We start from the raw sequence: 9,059 nt of genomic DNA, 5'->3' as shown, positions 1-9,059 counted from the left end.
AATTGTGACTTCTTCCGTAATGTTTGTAAAGATATGGCAGATGATAGTAGGAGACAACCAAGTTAATGGTGCCTGGCATGACTGCCTGTTTTGTATTGGGGGTGAGGGAACCCTAGTAGTACAGCTCATATACACGTGCATAATACAAATACGAAATCTATTATTTATCTTTGTTTGGCTGAATGTTTTAAAAAAAGTGCCTCCTTTCCTATTTTACATGACTGCATTATGTAAAGGTCCACCCTCCATGTGCTTACAGTTGACCAGGCCATGCTTTTGTGCCTTAATTTAACTGAGTTGACTGGCTTTTTCTCAAACTGAACAGTACTAAAAAGTAATTAGAGAACTAGACGTCCACAGATTACGTGCTTGCACTTTGGCCTGTTGTGCTTATTGTAATGGAAAAAAAAAAACATTTAGTGGTCTGTGGAGGTGTATGTTTGACAGCCTTGTTTTACACCAGGAAGACTTTACTAGATTCTGCCAGGCGTCATAAGTGGCAGTGAACAAAGCATGAGCAGGAAACTCTGCTACTGCAGACAGCTTATCAACATTTTAAAGGAAATACCTGGTTTCTTTAAATTCTCTAAAAGTTCTAGTCAGATATGATGGCTGGCCTTTTGGAAATTAGAAAAACACATTTGATCAATCTAATTAACTAAATTAGCCTAAAATTGTTTAGTGTGTTTTTGTTAGTATCATATTATTTGTATTAAATTTAGCCCACAGCATATGTTTTATTATTTTTGTAAATTATATATTATTATTATTTATGTTAAAAAATTTATGGAATTAACAAAACAATGACCATGTCCATCTTGTGATGTGCTTTCTAAAATGTGTGTCAAAACTTTTTTTTTTTTTTTTTTCCTGGGAACCAGTCCATTTAGTGCAGAATGAACAGATATGTTCCATAAATGTAGTCACTGATTTTGACCATTGCATTTGTGTGACTATCACTGTGGTGGATCGGTTCTCTTTAAGTGCATATAAATGCGCATGCTTGTGTTTGTAGCTGAGAGCCCTTTGGGAGGGGGGGATGTGGGAGCCCACAGGGTGGAGCCTGCAATCTTGCTGAAATGGATGAGAAAGAGAGAAAGCAGTGAGCAGCGTCTTCATATGCAGAAGACAAATTGCCCTCTTAGACAAATAACGCTGTATCATGTCACATGAATATACTGGAATGCCATTTTCACTAACGACATGACAATGGAGCTCTGATTCATTTTGTTTGGTTTTGGGGACAGCTGTCCTTGCACAGAGGGATTGCATGGCACCTGTCTTTTGGACTGCCTTAGGTATTGTACTCCAGTTGCAGGAAAGCTATGACAAAGCTTGCCACTAAATAAGGAAAGGTAGAAGTATATTTTAAAGGTAAAGATTTTTCCCTTGTCTTTTGACTTGATCTTACTATTAATTCCTATGTGGTAATGTGTCCTCATTGTACACTAAGCATTGCCACTTGTTTTTCCTAAATTTTTGTTGTAAAAATATAGAAGCTGTCCTCAGGTTTTTTTTTTTGGTTTTTGTCTACAATATGTAATCTCATAGGCAAGGAGAGTTGGGAGTGTCTGATCAAAATATTTGGAAAAGACATTCCTTGCTTTTTAAAGGCATTGTGTCTGTGATGTGCAGCTGTTGCATGTTCTATATGAACTCTACTTGCGTATGTTTATACAGCATGTAATGTCTTTTTACAGTATATTAATTCTTAATCACTTCTTTTATAGATTGTATAGAGTGGTATTATATGCAGATCTGTTTAGCTTGTTGCGTAGATTGTGCTGGCTAGATAAAGAGAACGGAAATCATGGTAACAATGAAATGAGCAGTCTAGATTTCTAATAGTAACTGTTCTATATAAGGCTAGCTAATCCTGCTTAGTCCCCAAACTGCAGATAGAAGGCATGTCACAGCTGAAATAAGTCGTGATTCTGTTTTGTAGCTGTTTACCAGGAATTAAAATCACATGTCCTTACTAAATCAAATGCCTCTGGGTGTGATTGTAATTGCAGCACAAATTAAGTGTTACATCTGTTTTAGTCTTCAAAAAAAAAAAAGAAAAAAGAAAGCTGTCTGTCTTCATAGATATAAAAATAGCTAGTTAAAACTACCTGAGTCTTGAAATGATAAACTCTTGTCCTTAGCTGTGATTTTTAGATACTTTTGATGCTGGTAGATTATTCTGTGGCTAGAGCTGACTTTTAACCTCCAGGAAACTTGGTTATTAATCTCATCTTAAATGTTTTGGTGAAGTTTGCAGATTTTGCATGTGCCGGTGATTTATTTTGTTTCCTGGTACTCTGTGTTGGTTTTCCTTGCACATTCCAAAAGATAAACATGCTATAACAGCTGGCCATTCTAAATTGGTCTGGTGTGTGAGTCATTGTAGTGGCCGCAGTGTGTGAGGTAGGCTCTCACAATATTACAATTAGATTTGACAGATTCAGAAAAATGGATGGATGATTTTAATGAAAACCACGATTAAAAAATATATACAGTATATAATATTTTAAGATTTCTTACTACAAATAGGGCCTAATGCCAAGGGGCTTAGGACTGCCACATGTTAGCATGAGTGAAAGCCTTTTTTGCGTTCTTTTTTGTTTTTAATACTGATGGATTGTTGTTTGATGTATGAAATAAGGTCAGATGTGCTAGTCAGATGACATGACTCATCAGTGTATGTATTTGATGCATTTTGTTTTGTATGTTTGTTTGTTTCTTTCTTTCTTTAGTTGATATTCTTGACAGGATGCTTTGCTGCATTATCAATTATGCTTTGATTCCACCAATGATGTCATGTGGTTACTTTGGGTTTGATCAAGCCAATATTATTAGTGACATTTGAACTGGAGAGTTAATTCCATGTGGTGACTAACCTCTAATGAAATATGCCTTCTAATATTGTAGTGGTCAGTGATTGTTATTAGACATTATAGTTCTGTTAGTCTAATATAAATAAGAAATTATCTTTGTAGTGTCGTCTGCTTGCATGCTTCATTGTAGACCTGTCTAAGTAATTCACATGTCATTTCTTTTACTATGTGAACACTGTATTATACAACCTGTAGAAGGCATTCTCAGAGTTAGCTTTTTTGTTTCTAGTTTGTTGTTGCATTGTTTTTTCCCTTAGATTGCTAGGGGTTAGATTGCTTAGGAGATAGGATTCAGCACCTTCAAAGATTAGTAATTCAGCAATGTAAATGTATGTGACATTATGAAGATTGACAAAATGTCTCTCCAAGGCATTTTAAATAAAAATGAATCCGATGTAAGATTTAAGGCCTTCCCTTCACTCTACCACAACCCAAACAGAGTTCAGGAAAAGACTTAATTTTTTTGAGATTATGACATCATAATGATGCTAGCACAGCATTGATTGCTACCATAAAATTCCAAGTCGTATGGTATGTGGAGATTTCAGTATTTGATCTGCTTTCCTGGGACCAATGATTTTCCTTGTACAATGTTAAAGCAACTGCTAAGAACTAAAGGTCTAATTGAATTTGTGGTTACTATTCATTCATGAATGTTTTTCAATTCTTGGAAATGGTTGCAGTTTTACATATAGGTGAACTGTTTATTATACGGCAAGTATGACGCATCTGGATTAGTTAGTATACACAATACTTTTTAGATTAAATTTTTTCTCACTGCTCATATTCTTTTGTTTTTGTGTTTTCTGTGCCTGTCCCTATCTCCATCTCTTTATTAACTTCTTGTTCTCATTCAGTCTTTGTAGTGATATATGTATTTTGGTCTATTTGTATAATTCTTTTGTGGTTATTTATTTGTCTGTGTTTTCTATATGTAATTCTCTAAGGCATTTAATAGGAAATTATTTTTATATCAGTGCATGTATGCAGTATATTCTTCAGGTTGGTTCCATCTGGGTTAGACACCATCTCACCCCAGCATTGCACTGCACTGAATATGTAGGAAGAAAGTGGGTGGAAGGATGTGGATGTGGAAACGTGTAGGGTGAAAAAATCCTCATTAACAATAACAACATTGTTTAAGTGTACTCCTGGCCTATCTTTTTTTTTTTTTGCCTTCACTGTGTGGTGTCTGGAATGTCTAGGACATGGGTGGATATTTGGTAAAAGTTTATTCTGCTGGCTAATGAAATTTTTGCTGCTGTGGACAAAGATTTCTCCTATTCCAATATTCAAGATTGCTTCTTTGCACTTTGGCAATTGATTCAGTAGTATTTCTTAAGCTTGTTATGTCTCTCAGCTCTGTAAGTTTCTTCTAAAACTATTTATTGCATTTTGAGTGTGGCATATATACAGTCATATGAAAAAGTTTGGGAAGCCCTCCTAATTCTTTGGATTTTTGTTTCTCATTGGCTGAGCTTTCAAAGTAGCAACTTCCTTTTAATATCTGACATGCCTTATGGAAACAGTAGTATTTCAGCAGTGACATTAAGTTTATTGGAGTTACAGAAAATCTGCAATATGCATCATAACAAAATTAGACAGGTGCATAAATTTGGGCACCCCAACAGAGATATTACATCAGTACTTAGTTGAGCCTCCTTTTGCAAATATAACCGCCTCTATACACCTCCTATAGCCTTTGATGAGTGTCTAGATTCTGGATGGAGGTCTTTTTGACCATTCTTCCATACAAAATCTCTCCAGTTCAGTTCAATTTGATGGCTGCCGAGCATGGACAGCCTGCTTCAAATCATCGATGATATTCAAGTCAGGGGACTGTGACAGCCATTCCAGAACATTGTACTTCTCTCTCTGCATGAATGCCATTGTAGATTTCGAACTGTGTTTTTGGGTCGTTGTCTTGTTGGAATATCCAACCCCTGTGTAACTTCAACTTTGTGACTGACGCTTGAACATTATCCTGAAGAATTTGTTGTTATTGGGTTGAATTCATCCAACCCTCGACTTTAACAAGGGCCCCAGTCCCTAAACTAGCCACACAGCCCCACAGCATGATGGAACCTCCACCAAATTTGACAGTAGGTAGCAGGTGTTTTTCTTGGAATGCGGTGTTCTTCTTCCGCCATGCAAAGTGCTTTTTGTTATGACCAAATAACTCAATTTTTGTTTCCTCAGTCCAAAGCACTTTGTTCCAAAATGAATATGGCTTGTCTAAATGAGCATTTGCATACAACCGACTGTTTGTGGCGTGAGTGCAGAAAGGGCATCTTTCTCATCACTCTGCCATCCAGATGTTCTTTGTGCAAATTGCGCTGAATTGTAGAACAATGTACTGATACACCATCTGCAGCAAGATGTTGTTGTAGGTCTTTGGAGGTGATCTGTGGGTTGTCTGTAACCATTCTCACAATCCTACTCATATGCCGCTCCTGTATTTTTCTTGGCCTGCCAGACCTGCTGGGTTTAACAGCAACTGTGCCTGTGGCCTTCCACTTCCTGATTCCATTCCTTACAGTTGAAACTGACAGTTTAAACCTCTGAGAGAGCTTTTTGTAGCTTTCCCCTAAACCATGAGACTCAACAATCTTTGTTTTCAGATCTTTTGAGAGCTGCTTTGAGGATCCCATGCTGTCACTCTTCAGAGGAGAGTCAAAGGGAAGCACAACTTGCAATTGACCACCTTAAATACCTTTATATCTCATGATTAGACACTCCTGTCTATGAAGTTCAAGGCTTTACAAGCTAATCCAACAAATTTGGTGTTGCAAGTAATCAGCATTGAGCAGTGACAGGCATTCAAATCAGCAACATTACAAGGGGACCCACATTTTTGCACTGCCAGTTTTTCACATTTGATTTAATTTCATACAACTAAATACTTCTTCAATAAAAATCTTTGTTCGGAAAACACCCCAGTACTCAGATGTTCCTAGGAAATGAAAGACATATACCACTGTTATCTTTTTTGTTGAGGAGAGTAAACTATTATGCAGGCTGAGAGGGGTTCCCAAACCTTTTCATATGACTGTATATTTTTATTCTTTTAAGATATCTGCTTCAATGTGGCTTGATCTTGGGTTTTGGACTTAAGACACTGGTGCCTGTTTATTTCTTGCTGACAATGTAAAAGCATACAAGACAGTTTGCTAGTGTAGCTTTGTCTTAAGATGTTAATTTCCCATAGGTGGGCAAATTTCTGTTGTGTTGTAGTGCATCTTTAACACAGTGTAGCTGGAGTGGGCTGTTTGGCAAAGTCTCCTCAGCACTTCTCAGAAAAATACAAATGTTGTTTAAACATTCATCTTAAATGTTACCTAAAACACACATCCTTCACTCGCTCTTACCCATAACGAGACATGCAGTGGGGGAAAAAAAGCATTTGAATTAATATTCTGTCAGCTAATTCAACAGTTTTTAGTCTCATGCACTAATCTTTATTCGCTATGGCTATACTTTTTAGTTGTGCAGCACAAGTACAGAAAGTTTTACTCCAGGTTACTCTGGTCAACACACAGTATTATTTGGCATAGAAGCTTTTTTAATCTCCTTTATTTCCCTTTTTTCAAATTAAAATGATTAAGCATTTGCATTTTTCAAAGTGTTCACCAATATTCTCTTGCAAACCAAATCAGCCATATTTCCTCTAATGTCATTTTGTATCAAAGTAGGTGCAACATGCTTAAAACGGACTACATATGTACTCTTCAGGTTCAGGAGAATAACTGGCTGTTTTTTGGTGACCAGACTGCTTTTATGCATTTACATTTGCTGTTCTTCTAATCTTGATAGTATGCTAGCTACATACATTCTTAGTCCTACTTAATCCAATTTGAGATGTCTGGGCTGAAGGTTATCGTAGCAGCATTGGGCACAAAGCCTGAAATAATCTTAAATAGGGTGCTAGTAAATTGCAGGACACGCATTAACAGTTAAGCAGTACCATGAGTCTTTCTTCAAAAGTATTTCTTAGTCTTCCTTGAGACGTGTTGTTTTAATAAAATAGTACCAGATATCTAGCTTAGCAGATGATATTACATACCCAGGTGTATGTTTTATGTATTTAATCAATTCAGAAATTCAAATACATCATAAACTACAATCCCAACCCCTTGTACCTCAGCCCCCCACTCCTATCAGTGGACTCCCTGCACCCAGTACAGTAAAGTTAGGGGAGGTAATGAGACCAAAGACGAGATGGATGATGTATCCATGGAAACCAAATGTGCTGTTTATGCATATGTTTACATTGGATTTTAGGATTGGATTTATTTTTTTAGTATGAGGAAAAAAATTAAATGCAAGTTTAAAAAAAATTAAAAGTAATATTGCAAGAGTAATGTTAGGTGACCAAAATGCTTTTGACAGTAGCTTATTGCATTTGCCTGGATAATGATTTTGATATTGCCCTTTTTGACACAAAAGCTAACAGTATGAAGAGCAAAGAGCTATGGTAGGTTATTGAATGGCTGTGTGGAGTTTTAATGTTTTGTTGTAGCTTCCTCGAATGTTAATTTTTATCACAACATTAATCTCAAATATTTTAATGTGTTATTTAAAATGTTAGTGGAATGAGAAAAACATGTATCGTGCAGTAAGAAATAATTTTGAAGTTTTTATCTTCTTGTGAACTGAAAGTTCCACCTGACAATACCAGTAAAATTTATGGCAGTTGAAAAAAACTGTTTATCTGATTTACTAATTCAGATTTCAGTTAGTCAGTCTTTATTTATATTTCAACATTCATGGAATTACTTATGTTGCATAGTTCATTCAGTACCTTTACCTTATGAAGGCAGGGTAAGGTGACTATTGGGTTGGTCAATAGTATTTATCTTATTGCAGCGTGTACAAACTACATGCTTATTTTTGAGTTGTTTTTTTTGTTTACTAACTCATTTTAATTTTACCTGAAAACATTTCCACCAAAAACAATAGTTTACATTTTCTTACTTCAGAAAACAGAAACTGTAGGCCTTTGAATTATTTCTAAGTTTAAAGTCAATGTGTTCGTTTTTGAGTATTGATTATTAAACTTTTTTCTCCCTCTTCTACAAAATTGCACTGTCAGCTGAAAAGCCCAGAGGCAGCTGTGCGATTAAAACGTATGCTTTTGGTCCTCATTAATCTTGATTACTATTCATTTTGAGAATGAAGAAAATACTACGTTTTTAGTAGTGTGTAAATTTTTTGATGAATTGAATCTTGTATACAGCAGATTCGGTTTAGAAACCTTTCTATCTAATGGTGTTGCTGTAATAATTCATCTTTATAGTGCTGTTGCTTCCTGTTCTGATGGTGGCTGTCACAGTAAATGCTGCAAATTTAATTGCGTTTTTTTTTTTTTTATAATGATTTAAAATCTTTATAAATCAAATCTTAGTCATAAAGAAGTAAACAGAGGCTGTTTTGTAGGGAACAGCTTTATTAAAAACATGTGCTTTAGTAAATGTTATGTCATTCCACTTAGCATAGTCTTTGTGTGATTTTGTTTTATTGTAGAACCTGTGCAATAATCAAGTTAAGTTTGTTAATCCCTCAGGAATTAACCTGAAACAAGAAAGGTTTTCTATTGTCTTCAACCATCTCTGGCCCCCAAGCTTTTTTCTTTTTCAGAAGAGTGAACCCACATGTAATTCAGGTGTGAGTTGGGGAAAGGAAACTTACAGTCAAAGTTGGGTTGATTACATCTTAAAAATGAAGCAACATCTATATAGCTCAAAACTTTGATAAGATGCCACTTTTACTTTGTACAATTGTATGGACTGAAGTTCTAATGCATGATTATCTATTAAGGCAGGTTTACCTTAGGTATGTTATTTTATATTAAAACTATTGCCACATTTAAATATTGTTTCAGATCTGCAGATTCCATCTTGCAAATGCCATTCTACTGAAATAATCTATAGATTAAACCATTTTAAAATTCGGTCGTGATCTACCTTCAATAAATTTCTTATGAATGGTTTAAAACCTGTAATTTAGTAGTTTTTTTAGTTTCTCTTGTAACATAAGCTGGATCTTGTGAATTTTGCTTGCTTTAAAGAAAAGCACTACTTTGTTTCCAATTTTGATTTGATATATTTGCTTTTAGGTGGTAGAAGGACACCACAGAAAGTAGTTAAAATATACCTGCTTGGATAAGCATGGAAAAGAAAT

The 9,059-nt window shown here is 35.5% G+C and overlaps 1 protein-coding gene across 6 annotated transcripts in view; it reads left to right on the top strand.

Annotated features, from left to right (window-relative positions):
- The window catches only part of cyth1b (cytohesin 1b), a 226,821-nt gene that overhangs the window by 171,824 nt on the left and 45,938 nt on the right, over nt 1-9,059 (top strand). The window contains exon 1 of one of the 6 annotated variants that reach the window (XM_051918727.1): nt 1,159-1,374. The exons of the other annotated variants lie outside the window; for them this stretch is intronic. The gene's annotated coding sequence lies outside the window, so the exon portion shown is untranslated. Of the gene's footprint in view, nt 1-1,158; nt 1,375-9,059 lie in introns of those variants that run through there. 6 annotated transcript variants of the gene reach the window in all.

This window comes from Erpetoichthys calabaricus, chromosome 14, assembly GCF_900747795.2.
Source record: "Erpetoichthys calabaricus chromosome 14, fErpCal1.3, whole genome shotgun sequence".
Classification (NCBI taxonomy): Eukaryota; Metazoa; Chordata; class Cladistia; order Polypteriformes; family Polypteridae; genus Erpetoichthys; species Erpetoichthys calabaricus.
This window is presented reverse-complemented; position numbering and strand designations above follow the sequence as displayed.